General features: G+C 40.3%; 1 long non-coding RNA gene across 2 annotated transcripts in view; it reads left to right on the top strand.

Annotated features, from left to right (window-relative positions):
* Window positions 1-5,538: 5,538 nt before the first annotated feature.
* The window catches only part of LOC135112277 (uncharacterized), a 28,036-nt gene continuing 19,024 nt past the window's right edge, over window positions 5,539-14,550 (top strand). For both annotated transcript variants that reach the window (XR_010274256.1, XR_010274255.1), the window contains exon 1: window positions 5,539-5,719. This is a non-coding gene — a long non-coding RNA (uncharacterized LOC135112277). The remainder of the gene's footprint in view (window positions 5,720-14,550) is intronic.

Below are 14,550 nucleotides of genomic sequence, written 5' to 3'. Positions count from 1 at the left end.
AGGGACAGGACCTTCGGATGGACTTCAGAATGCCTTTTGCAGTGTTTTTTTACTTCTATCTTGCTCTCCCATTCGGTATTGATGCCAACAAAACATCTGTAGTGACGAAGGGTAATGTACTATTGTGTACACATTGTAAATAATGTAAATTTTGTCCATATCCTTAAAAAAACTGTGCCCTTTGTGGTGTTTTTGATGAGGCCGTGTAGTCAAGCCTCAGCAACAGCGTCAACACAGCCTCTAGTGTCCCAGAAGTGCAGTAAGCAGGTAGTATCAGGGTTGATGAAGGTACAGGCCTGGGTCTCACAAGGTACAGGATAAAGATGCAGCTACTAGTCTGGAACTGGCGTTTGGCGCCTGGTGGGTACCTCGTAATCGTGGAAAAAAAAAAAAAAAAAAAAAAAAAAAAAAGGCGGTTTACCAGTTGGAAATATCGATGCGCATGTAACTACTCTTATGCTTTTATTATTCTTCTCATCATACTTCCTCAAAATTTCATATTACTGAATGTTTCAATTGAGATAACAAGAAATATTTCTTACCTAGCATATCTTCCCAGAGTAGAATATTCCATCTAATGATTACTGACGTTACTAGGTCGAAATAACCTTGCGTCACCGAAATATCATATAGAACGTCTGAGCTTTCTATTTCATTATGAACAATTTTCATCATCACCTTAGGTAAAAATGTATACGATAAATGTACATCGACATACAATGGCAAGTTTTTAGTAACGATGCCAGGTGTCGCAATAAACAATACGCTTGACAAAGAAGGAAAAAAAGAAAGAAAGAAAAAAAAAAAAAAAAACATTTAAAGCATGTTTTTAAGGCTATTGGTGTATCAGCAATGAATAATTATTACATTCCAGGTATTACATAAAGAATAATATCGAAGACAACCGCTTAGCAACAAAGAAAAAAAATGCAACATTTACAGACACCCTGTTGCTTCGATTTACAGTGCTTATCTGTATTTGATTCCATCACGATAAAATATTATTTAGATAATATGGAGACTTATGGTGTCTCGGCACACACTCAACATTGCCTATTAAATGTTAACAAGGAATCACTCAAGAAATTCAAGACATCACAATCAAAATGCATGTCACATACAACAGTCGGAATTGTAAACCTTGGTTACAATTAGTTCCTCTTAGTATTTATTGGAAAAATACTGTAAAAACAACAGTTATTTTTTTTTACAGTGTATCCACTCCCACGCTTATACCACCCTGCATTTTTCCACGTCTTTTCGTAGACATTCAACCCTTCAGGAAGTAAACATTTCACGCAGGGAATGCCTGACTTCTGATCTCTAAAATTTCTGATTGGGACAGAGCAAACTTGGTATTCAAACTTGGTAATTCAATGCCTCAAAAACTCAATTCCTCTCCTCCTCCTCCTCTTCTACTTCTTCTTCCTCCTTCCCGGCCTGCGTGGTGGTGGCGTGCTCTCACATTCGCAGGGGCAGATCTGGAGGATAAAAAGCTTCAAAAATATACGCGGCGCTTCGTGCATAGCAAGGATTCTGGTCCTGCGCGTTGGCCGAGTTTTGACGCCGCCTGAGCCTACCGCTCCCCGAGCTTTCCCGGTACTGGGGACTGTTTGTCTGGCGCTGCGGTGAGGGAGTGTATCAGCTGTGGTATTGTCCAGGGTGTGTTGTGGAGGCGATGTTGAATGGACGGGGTGTAGAGAAGCTTCCAGTAGGATTGGCTGGGGCTGTGTCGTGTGAAATATGCGATTAAAAATGAGAGATATTATTGGGATATGTAGTATATAAGTTGGTGAAAGGCAAGTTAGGATTCTCAGAAGTAATAGCTGTGGGGGGGTTAGAGGAGGGCACATGTGCAAGTGGCGGCAACAGGATTCCGACACTCACTCCTTTTTCGTGAAGCTTTATCCCTCAGGCGTGTGACGCACACACACACTGGATCAAATGTGTGTGCTGCTGGCGTGGCTCTCCCGCTGCAAATCGCGCACACACACACACACACACACACACACACACCACTTAGAACAAGAAGAAAAATATATCCTTGACAAAATTTTCTATTACTATTTCCATTTCTATTACTACTACTACTACTACTACTACTACTACTACTACCACCACCACTACTGTAACTCTCTCTCTCTCTCTCTCTCTCTCTCTCTCTCTCTCTCTCTCAGCATGCTCTGGAGGAACTTAATTATGAGCAATGGAGTGCGCCATATCCTGAGCCCCGCAGTTCCCTCCCTTGGAATTACCTTTGGAATAATTACTACACTCGCAAACTCGCGGATAGCCATTTCCCTTTTATACTTTCCTCAAAAGTTGGTGGGCGCCGTCGTGTAAGCGAGCGAATGAGCGTGTAGTACATGCCTGTACACCAAACTTTGCCGGAAGTGTTGGGTTGTGCATTACTAAATTTGAGATGTTGGGGGAGAAAGGGGAGTGGGCGGTAAATGTGAAGAGGAGGTATGCATGGAGGTTGGTGCGTGATGGGTAGGGTTAGGCGTGTGTTGGGCTGTGGGTGTGTTGGGAGGAATAAGTCTGAGTGTACGTGTGTGTGGGTGTCAGTCAGTAGGGGATAGGAGTGTGTGTGTGTCTATGTGTGTGTGTAAGGTGCAGCGAGAGGGCCACGCCAGCAGCACACCCCTGCTCCAGTAGAAGAGTGTCAAACGCCTGAAAGGAAAAGCATCACGGAGAAGGAGCGAGTGTCGAAACCCTGGCGCTGCTCCTCTGCCGTCGCCACGGCAGAGATTATTATATGATTTTCGTGTTTTAATCTTTTCATTTACAGTTATTCCTTCTCTTCTTTCTTTTCCTTCGTCATAAGTTTCATCATTATCTTTCATCATAATTGTTCCTTCCATATATAACAAAGATTTATGTATATTGAATATTAAAGTAGTTGGACGTGTTGACGTTTATATGATTTTATACACAATATATATATATATATATATATATATATATATATATATATATATATATATATATATATATATATATATATATATATATATATATATATATATATATATATATATAATTATTATCACAATTGTTATCTTAATTTTAGTTGATTTTTAACAATTTTATTTATTTTTAACATTTTGTATTACTGCTTTTTTACTCAACCACAATTGTCATGCCTTTTCATAATTTTGTAGCGGCGCCATATGTCCGAAATGTTGTAGCGCCAAATTTTTAAATCGCTGACGAAAACTCAAATATTGTATTGTTTCAGTCTTTCAAAGACCATGCGTGTGTCTGCATAACCTCCCTGAGAGTTAGAGTGACAGTCCCGACGCTACTCGTTCTCCTTTGCCTGTAAATAATGCAGCGGTGGGCTGGTTGTCTAAAGGTTGACTTCGATCCCTCCTCACGGTAGTTTCTCTGCTGTGAAGTTAGTTTCTGTCATAACGCGTCCGCTCCACCTGACCTTGCTGCTGCGCCGGGCCTTGACTCAGTCTGTACCTCATGGCAGTATCCAGGTAGGAGACGTAACTCTCTCTCTCTCTCTCTCTCTCTCTCTCTCTCTCTCTCTCTCTCTCTCTCTCTCTCTCTCTCTCTCTCTGTGCTACACAACCCAAAAGACTGCAATACCAAAAAAATCTACAAATAGGGAGTCACGGAGAAAAAAAAAAATGTGTACAGTTGAAGTGAGTAATCCTTACTGGTTAAGAATGGAGTTCTTGTCACACACGGAAGGAGAGAATAGATTGCCTTTGTCCTTTTTAGGCTGCTGAATTATTCAGGAGACTAGAGTACAAAAGCATCTGTATGAAAAGTAAGCAGTCATAAGAAAAGTGTCTAGAATTAAAGGTGTAAAAAATAAATAGGATGTTAATTTTGTTTCTCTTTAGGCTACAGAGATATTAAAGGGACTGCAAGTCTAAAAAAAATGTATATTGCAAAAATTGTGCTGCATTGCAGGGACTTTTCCTGCCTTGAAACAGAGGAAGAGAGAGAATAAGACGCTAATTTTGTCCCCTTTAGGCTACATTATAAAAGGGACTGCAGTACAAACGCAAGCCTAAAAAATATGTTGTAAAATTTGTGCAGCATTTTACGGACTTTTCCTGTCTTGAAATAAAGGAAGAAAGAATAAGAGGCTAATTTTATCCTCTTTAGGCTCCATGATACAAGGGAATGCAGTACAAACGCAAGTCTAAACAGTATAGAGTCAAAACCATCCAGAACTCAGTGGCCCCATCGCGCTGGTCAGTAGAGGATCCGAGGCCATCAGACGCAGCGGAACCTTTCTGGGTCGTAAGGTGATAGCCCGGGGGACGTAAATAGGTGAGTAACCGGTGTGTGTCAGAATACTCCAATACTTGCTTAAAGGTCAGGGAAATTGAGCACACCAGACACGCTCCACATTACACAAGTTCTCGTCCTTAACCTCCATTAATTTCAGCCAGACGACGTGAGGAGGAAAGTGCAGGATCTCAATCTCGTGCGGCTAGAATTGCCGCTTATCCCTCTAAGAAGAAGCTGCGAACTGGACACCAATTGCTGGAGATCCGTCGACTAGTTAGTAGGCCAGAGTCTCGTTCGTTATCGGAATTAACCAGACAAATCGCTCCACCAACTAAGAACGGCCATGCACCACCACCCACCGAATCGAGAAAGAGCTCTCAATCTGTCAATCCTTCCGGTGTCTGGGCCTGGTGAGGTTCCCCGTTCCAGGAGACTGGAACGAAGCGACTGGAGAGTTATGACAGATGGGTGTGAAGATTCTTTGTCTTTTTATTTATTTATTCATTTATTCATATAATTTATATGTTTATTTATTTATTTATTTATTTATTTTATTTATTTACTTATTTTTGTGGTGTGTGTTTGTGCAAGGTGTAGGGTCTGCTTGTCTTCTTTCTGAGATTTACTCTATATTCCTTGAAGCAATACTCACATAAATGGGCACTGAATATTTAGTAAAGCTTCCCAAAGGTTTACACTATCATTGTTCAAGCAATGCTCACCAGAGTGGGGACAACGTTTAGTAAAGCTTCCCAAGTGTAGGTAGTTTGATGTTTACTTAGTAAAACCACCGCGGGTTACTGAAATAAAATGGTTTTCTCATAAGGGCGTAATGATGATCAATTTTGTCTCTTTCTTTATTTTTTATTTCTTTATTTTATTTTATTTTTTTTAATATTAATGCATGGCGTGAGCTGGAGCATCACCATTATGGATACACTCTTCAAGACCCCCATTATTGTCCTCTCTGTGTGAAATGCGTATAGAAAGTACTTACAGAACACCAAATCCGAACTGTGGCCTCGGAATTTCGTGTTACTGGCCAGTGTTCAGTTATATGATGCTGTAAAGGGTCTTCGGGTCCTCCAGGCTCAATTCCCTAACCTTGCTCCATTGCAATATGAAAAGGATATAAAAAAGGTGCCAGATTATGAAAAAATGCAGTTGTAGTGTAGAATGTTACTAATATTGTACCGAAATGCATTATTCATATATATTTTGAAACTTTTAAAGCATTCTGTACATCTTACCATGTTGTTTTATATTTGACAGTGCCGCCGAAGTCCCGAGCGGCTTCGAGACAAGGAAGAGAAGCTACGCGGTTCACTTTAGCCAGTCAGTCAGTGGTCAGTAGCGTCAGCTTTGTTTGTGGTGTACGCGTGTGTCTTGTGTTTTCTTGAACGCTTATTTGGGCTTTAGGTGAACCAAAACTCTCCCAAAGCCTGTCCACAGTGGTCAGCAGGTATGTTAACTTGGTAATGAGTGTATTTGGACATATACTGCTAGTGAAACTGGTGTGTCATGCCTCGCTAGGCTAGTAGGAAGCAAGCGGTTGAGGAATCACAGTTGCCAGACCTTTAATAACTAACATTTTCTTAATTTTGCATATTTATCAGTTTTTGTATTTCATATGACTATCTAGGATGTAAGTATTTCCAGTGCCATAAATCTAAAGGAATGGTGCTCGAAATGGAAGGTTGTAAGGCTGAGGAACACGAAAATAGGCTTGAGTGTTGGCGAGAGTGGGCGGTGCGCCTACTGTCTAGGCGTCTCTGCTCCCTCACCACGCACCCCGCCGCTGTCACAACATTCCCTGGTATATTACACTTGTTTCTTGAATGTTTACCGTAAAGTCTGCAATCAGGAATCATCGCAAACATTAACCATTGTTGTCTTTCTGATCACCACCACATCCTCTGCCGTTCCACCTTCTACCACTCCAATATTATCTTCCACTTCCTTGTCGCTGTTTGTTCCTCCATCACTTTCATAACCATCATCAATTGCCTTTCCCTCATCAGCACATCCTTCACCTCCACCACATCAACTCACTCCGCTTCATCATCAACTCATCCATACGAGGAATCATGTGAGGAGTCAAGAGTGAGAGAGCTGAGGTGAATAAACACTCGTTACTAGAATCACTGTTCATCTCATTAAATTGAGAGTGACTTACCTTGTTGCCATGGGTTTATCTTTACCCCCACCAGCCCCACCCCAACCCAGCCTGCCCCCAGCCTTATCTCCCCTAGTCTCACCTCCCCAGCGCCATCTTTCCAGCTTCCTGTTCCTAGCTTCGCCTACCCAGCCTCACTTTCCCAGCCTTCCCTAGCCTCACCTCCTCAGTCTAACCTCCACAACCCTGTCTTTCTAGCCTCGCCTCCTCTTCCCTGCTTACCATGCCACCCACCCTTCAGCTTCTCCACTCCCCAGCTCTGGCAGTAACGACCCCCGCACGCCACGTAATTGCACAAATCATTACCGTGTGTGTGTGTGTGTGTGTGTGTGTGTGTCCACGAGGCGGCCAGGAAGCAGCATTAGAATTGGCCTTTAGGTATTTACATTGACTTGTTTTAAAGTGAATATCAGGCATCTCAGTTATACTTGGGGTGGGATTAGGTTAGCGGATGTTAGCTGGCTGTCTGTCTGTCTGTTTGTCTATCTGTTGATTTGTCTTTGTGCCGATACAGCGCTGTGATTTTATTTATTTATTTTTCTATTTAACTCGGTTTTGTTCTGTATTTATCTATATGATTTTCTTTCTCTGCATCAGTATGCCTGTATCTATCTATCTATCTGTATCTATCTACCTGTGTATCTGCATCTGTTTGTCTAATTTCTCTCTCTCTCTCTCTCTCTCTCTCTCTCTCTCTCTCTCTCTCTCTCTCTCTCTCTCTCTCTCTCTCTCTCCGGTAGGCTCTGTGGTATGTGGTTCGTGTGGCAGTCTGAAAGTTACGCGTTCGATCGTGGAAACTTCCTTTTTCGTCACCTTCACCTGGATGTTGTGACGTCATGACTCAGAATCATTGATGCAGTGAGGCGCTGGTGACTGCACCGCGGGGGCGCTTCGGTCATGAATACTATCGTGCGGGAACATTAGTAACTTCCAATAAAGTGTCCACCTAGTGTTAAGAAAGTGAGAGGAAGAAATGTTTGCCAACGCCCTTCATAAGGAGACGAAACGAACTGGAATAGACCAGAGAACCTCATGAAAATAAAACCTTTTGCTTCACATTTGAATTAAATTGTTGTACTTGCCTATGGACTCGCACAGTCTGTCACCTTTGTGAGTTTTTTTTTTTTCCCACGAGGTTTTATGAATACAAAAATAAAGTGAACCTCTTCCCTCTCACTCACAGTCTTCAAGGAGCATTGTAGTTTTTGTTGTCCTTGGCATGAGTTCTTAAATGATAATACTAATAAAAAAGCAATAAAAAAAATATATAATCCAGTAAACATTTCCCTCCCACTTATAGTCCTAAGGAACAACCACCCTAAGGAGTTTCTAAACAAGCGCTAGACTCCTTCACTCCAAGGCTCTTCAGGGAACGGCGTGTTTGATGTCTTATTTACTGTCTTCCTTTGTCCCGTAGATTCCCGATAATAGTAATAGTGGTAGGTAAGTATTAGTACTGATACAGCTGTAATGGTAATGATTCGCTACTCAACCTATCTTTTATCTTTGTATTAGAAATGCTTTGTGTCTCATTAGGATTGTTCTTAAATGCCCTACAGATGACTGGTTATGTTTATGATAAGTGTTTCCACTGGTGGTACAGCATACGTAATTAATTGTTACTAGAATCATGATAGCACACGTGAAACTTTATTTTAGATGATTAATTCCTTCCTTTTTAAGGGTGTGGGTGGGAAGAGACAATCAACAGACTTGTTTACTGACATCGTTTTTCACTTTGGTCTGCCTTCCATATGAACAGAAATAATAATAGTTTTTTTTTTCTTCTCATTGATGGTACAGTCCTTATCAATTTATCAGAAAAGAAGTTCGTATATTTTCCACTATAGATACTTGATCCGGTTCTGTAACTTCATCTCGTTTCCTTTGTGACCGTTCTATTGCTGCTGTGGTAGACGGTCACTGTTCTTCTCCTAAATTTATTAACAGTAGTGTTCCTCAGGGTTCTGTCTTGTCATCCACTCTCTTTCTATTATTATCAATGATCTTTTAGACCAGACTTCTTTTCCCATCCACTCCTACGCTGATGATACCACCCTGCACTTTTCCACGTTTTTATATAGACGTTGAATCCTTTAGGGAGTAAACATTTCACATAGCGAAGCCACAGAACGCCTGACTTCTGTTCTCTCTTAAATTTCTGATTGGGGTAGAGCAAACTTGGTTTTGTTTAATACCTCAAAAACTCAATTCCTCCATCTATCATTTCGAAACAACCTTACAGGCAACTATCCCCTCTTCTTTAATGACACTCAACTGTCCCCCTCTTCTACATTGAGCATCCTCGGTCTGTCCTTTTCTATAATCTAAACTTGAAACTTTACATCTCATCTCTAGCTAAAACAGCTTCTATGAAGTTAGGTGTCTTGAGACGTCTCCGCCAGTTTTTCTCACCCCCACAGCTGCTAACTCTGTATAGGGGCCTTATCCATCGATGTATGGAGTAAGCTTTTCGTCTCATGAACTCCTCTCCTCTAACTGACGGTCTTCAGCCTTTCTCTCATCACCGCAACGTTGCATCTCTAGCTGTCTTCTACCGCTATTTTCATCCTAACTGTTCTTCTGATCTTGCTAACTACATGCCTCCCCTTCTGCGGCATCGCTCCACAAGACTCCTCTTTCTCTCACCCCTATTCTGTCCACTTTCTAATGCAAAAGTTAACTAGTATTCTCAATCATTCATCCCTTTCTCTGGTAAACTCTGGAACTCCTTGCCTGCTTCTGTATTTTGACCTTCCTATGACTTGAACGCCTTAAAGAGGAAGGTTTCAAGACACTTATCCTTTAATTTTTGACCACCGGTTCGGACCCTATTCAGAGACCGGCATCTCTGTTTTTTTTTTTTTTTTTTATTGTATTTTGTTGGTCGGTGTCCCTCCTACATAAATAAAAAAAAATAAATAAAAATATAAAAAATCATTAACGCACTCGCGATCTTAACTGAGAGAGTCTGTACCAGATATTTTCTCTTTTTCTTTTCAATTCTTCGGAATAGAATGTTAAACACGTTCCTGGAAAGTGAGAGTGGATGATTCAATTCTTTATCTCTGGTGTTTTGTTCTATGATTCCTGCTTTTGTGTTGGTATTTTCTTGTTTTCTTAATTCTGCATGACTGAATTTTAACAACAGTTCTTCACGATTGGATGTTTACTACGTTCAGAAAAGCGAAAAAAGCAATAATCGTGTTCTTTAATTTTTGTGGTAATAATATGGTTCTTTTTACTGTGCAACTTCAGTAGTCTTCACTAGATTGTTATTTATTTTTTATTATTCTTCACGATGGTATCTTAACCACGTTCCTGGAGACTGAGGAGAGATGAGTCATTTCTTTATCTGGGACCTTTTGTTTAGCTGAAACAGTTCCTGCTGTTGTGTTGGTCTGAAGTTAACATTTTCTCTCGTTTTCTCAAATCTTTATGATGGAATCAACTACATTTCCGGAAAGTGAGGAGGGAAGAGTCTTGTTGATGTGTAGCTTTTTGTAGCAATACAATTCCTCTTGTTATGTAAGTTAGGAAGTCTTTAGGTGACGTTTTCTTGTTTTATAATTCTTTATGACATGCATCTGAAACACGTTCCTGGAAAGTGAGGAGGGAAGAGTCTTGTTTATCATTGGCTTTTCTTCTCCTGCTGTAAATCCTTTTGTTGTGTGGGTCAGGAACTCTTATGTTGGTATCTCCTCGTTTTCTAAGCTTTCCACGGCAGGACTTCACGCAGGTCGCAGGAAACTAAGGGCAGTCTTCTTTTTCTATAGCCTTTGTTGTACTATTAATATTCTTTCTGCTTCGTGGGTTGGGAAGTGTTAAGTTGATATTTTCTCGTGTCTTAACTACACAATTCTAAAACTTTTTTTTTCTGGAAAGTGAGGAAATACGAGTCAATTCTTTACCTTCAGTTTTTGTTTCATTAATACGAATCCTTGTGCTGTGTAAATATAGTAATGTTTAATTGATATTTATTTTAACTTTTTGCATTGTTCAGTACATAATCTTAGCCACGCTCCTTAACAGTGAGGAGGGATGCATAGTCTGTATCCCTAACCTTTGTTGTACTGATACCATTCCTTCTGCCGTAACTTTATTTCTTTCCACGAAATATTTTTCTCACTTTGAAAGTTCTTTACGACATAAATCTCAAACATGTTCTTGGAAAGTGAGAAAACAGGATTATCTTTCTGTCCTTTGTTCTACTCCTACGATTCTTCCTGTTTCCTAGGATCGATAATCTCCAACTGACATTTTCTCGTTTTCGTAATTCAGCAGGGGAGGAATTTCAAACACGTTCTTCAGAGTGGGGAGGCCTGTGTCTTCTTTACCTTTAAACTTTGTTCTGGTGATATGATTTGTTCTGCAATGTAACGTTAATAGTCTTCAGTACATATTTTCTACTTTGGCTTATTAATACGATTCCATCTGGTATGTGTGTCTTAAGCTGATATTTTCTTGTGTTCTGAGTTTTTAGAAGAGGTTTTAATTACGTTCACAAAAGTGAGGAAAGAGGAGCCTTCATAATTTTTAGCCTTTTTTCTACTAATGTGATTCCTTCTCCTACGTCCGCTAGGAAGGCTTAAGTTCAATTTTCTCGGTTTCTTAGTTTCTTGAGGAAGAGATTCCAAACACGTTCGTCACAAAAAGGATGAATATTTATCTACAAGTGGCAGTCCATCTATAAAGGATGCCAACCTCTTTCCACCTCTCAGGGAGTATCAAATCGACGTTTTCTCGTTATATATATGTATATATATATATATATATATATATATATATATATATATATATATATATATATATATATATATATATATATATATATTATATATATATATATATATATATATATATATATATATATATATATATATATATATATATATATATATATATATATATATATATATATTATTTTCGATGGCATCTGAGGCATGGTTCATAAAAGTGAGGGAGAGGAGTTCTCTTTACCTGAAGCTTTTGTTTTGGTAATACGATTCCTTGTGGTGTGTGACTTAAGTATTGTTTTTGTAAGGTCTTTAAGATAAAATTTCACCACGTGCCTGGAGTGTTAAGCGGGAAGAGTCAGTTCTTTATCGTTGGCCTTTTGGTCTTTTTATTTCATCACGACAGAATCTCAACCACTTCCCTGAAAAGTGACGACCAACGAATAAATGACTTATTTGTGGGTTTTGTTATACTAATGTGATTCCTTTTGTTATGTAAGTTACTGAGTTTAAGTGATATATTCTCCTTTTCTTAATTCTTCTTGACTATTTTAAACCATGTTCCAGAAAACTTAGGCACGATTAGAATTCTTTATCTGTGCCTTGTAATGTGGCAGTACAAATCCTTCTCTGATGTAGATTTTAATTTTTTTTTTTCAGAATTGTTCTGGGCAAATTTTAAACCATGTTCATTATGAAAAGTTTTATCAGTCTTTAAGGAAATATTTCATTTTTCTCTCGCCAAACTTCTGAGGACAAGAATCTGAGCCACGTTCAAGGTGAAGGCTTCGTTTCATGGAATAGAAATGGATGTGTTTTGTTAATGTGTAGCGGCAGATTCATCCCAGAGCGTGTCTTTACAAGCTAAGAAGTCTTAGGCAAACATTTTCTCTTCTACTTCAATTCCTCTGGATAGAAATCTGAGCCATGTTCTTGGCAAAGTGAGAAGAAGTTTGTGTTTTCTTTATTTATAGCGTTAGTTTTATTTCCAGGGCTCATTTTTGGCATGTAAGTATGTTTTATTTTTATTTATTACTTTTTTGATGAGGGAGGTGGACGTGACCAGAGTTTGAACTGAGCAGATTGAAAAGACTAGCGTTAACTGATTGAACCACAAGGCACTTGTTTTGTGCGTGTAAGTAAGCTACTCTTAAGTACATATTTTGTTTTATACATTTACCACGACGGAAATTTCTCAACTATAGCAAAAAGAGGCTCCTTTCCTTCCAACAGATTTATTAGAGTCGTGTTTATCACTTCCAGCATTACATTTTAGGTTAGATGGTCGTAACAATAAACTCCACATGCAAGCCTTAAAGAATAACATTTCCTTCCACAAGTCACTGTAATTAAGTTCCTCATCTGCAACATCCATTCCATCCCAGCGATTTCTTGTGGTGTGTAGTGTCACGATCGCTTACTTACTTACGATCGTACGATCTCGGTTATCTTCCCAAGAAAGTGGACGTTACACTGATCCCGGAAAGTTTTAAAGGTCTGGATTTTTAAAGGCTTCGAGTGCCTACCCGACCTATCCGAAATCGCCAGAATTACACCCTCTCACTCTACCCTTACCTTGACACAGCACACCTGGAATCACCTCTAATACCAGATCAATGTTGGGGGAGTAGGAAACACGATTATTCTATGTTACAACCACATATATTAATACTAATAATAATTCACAAACAACATGAGGTAGTACACGTTACTACATGACGTTCTCGTCACTTCCCACAACACCAGAACCCGTTTACACCTCCACCAGTCACAGAAATATTTCCCTCAACCGCAGGAATTTACTCAGACGCCATTACCGCGTCCCCAGACAATATTTCCAGTATTTCACCTCCTCAAACCTTGCAGGAGATTACCATAATCACCAAAGATTACCCATAACACCATAACATCATCCACCAAATCACCAATACACCACAACACCAGCTTCCAAGGTCAACACCACAACCTCCACTCACAAAATGGCTGTCAGTTTGACCTATGACCCCTTCGAACAGCGTCACCGGCACAACTCAACAACCGAATTTCAGCGGACAAGAGCTCTTGGTACCACAAAAGACTCACTAACCTGATCCTGGATATCAAGGTTATACCGCTACACCACTAATACCTCCACACACTCACTCCATCACCAATCCACACCAAGATTCTTCCCTGAGAGACGCCTTCCCTCCGATATACCTCACGACCTAAGGCGCTCTACCTTTCCCTCCTTGGAATGTGTTGTTGCCCACTCAAGCTCCCCTCGTTTCAACATATTTCCACCTCAATTATACTTCCTCCCTTATACATACAAAGATATAGAGAACTTAAATTATGAGGAGAATAATACTACATGATATAAAACGAGTAAATAAGCCTTATACTACTTATAACCAATAATAAGGATAATGCCCGAATGGCAGGTAACCGGAACACGGGGGACACTAAGAAAACGTGATCCCATTCAAGGTAAACTCGGCCAATAACATGACAGTAGGTTTAGGCAGAACAACATTGGGTCTACAAGCTGCTCATGTTTGTCTGTCTGTCCACGCGTCGCCTGGAACTCGTGTACTGAAAGCCTGCATGGAAATCTCCGGCCGGAAGGGAATTATATCTTGGAACAAGTGAGGAGAGCGGCAGGCAGACCTTGGCAACCCCTCGCGAAGTCCTGGTGTATGTAATCCTGCGTGTAAGGTCTCTTCCAGCTGTCGGGCAGGGAGGTGGTGCAGTTTTGAGTACTGGCAGGTGTATTGTATTGGCAGCGGTGTGCGTCCCTCCCCTGTCGTGCAATTCAGGTACTGCCCGAGCCTTTTGAGTGACGCAGCTTCTGAGTCTTTGTGAAACGTGTTGGTGTGAAGTGTGGGTTTGAGAGGCACCACTGGCAGGCCACGAAGAACAGTGTGGCCCGAGTACTTCAGCCTTTTTACTGTTTATTTTATCGATGGTCAGTGAAATTCGGTACTGTTCGGAACAGAACGAAAAGAAAAGAGTGGGGGAAGTAAAGAAGAACAATATATATAGAGAGGGAAATATGGGTGAATACGAGGTGAAAGAATGGGGTGAAAGGCAGCTGGTACTGTTCGAACCCCTTGACTTACGTGGCTTTTCATCAGCCTTTGTAGAATGGTATAAAGTGTGGCTGTCAAAGACACTACTGGCAGCGTAAAGGATGACAGGACATTTCACACCTTTTGTGCTTGTTTCATTGTTGGTCACTAAACAAAAAATGAGAGAGAGAGAGTGAGTGAGTGAGTGAGTGAGTGAGTGAGTGAGTGAGTGAGTGAGTGAGTGAGTGAGTGAGTGAGTGAGTGAGTGAGTGAGTGAGTGAGTGAGTGAGTGAGTGAGTGAGTGTGTGTGTGTGTGTGTGTGTGTGTGTGT

This window comes from Scylla paramamosain, chromosome 23 (assembly GCF_035594125.1).
Source record: "Scylla paramamosain isolate STU-SP2022 chromosome 23, ASM3559412v1, whole genome shotgun sequence".
NCBI lineage: Eukaryota > Metazoa > Arthropoda > Malacostraca > Decapoda > Portunidae > Scylla > Scylla paramamosain.
This window is presented reverse-complemented; position numbering and strand designations above follow the sequence as displayed.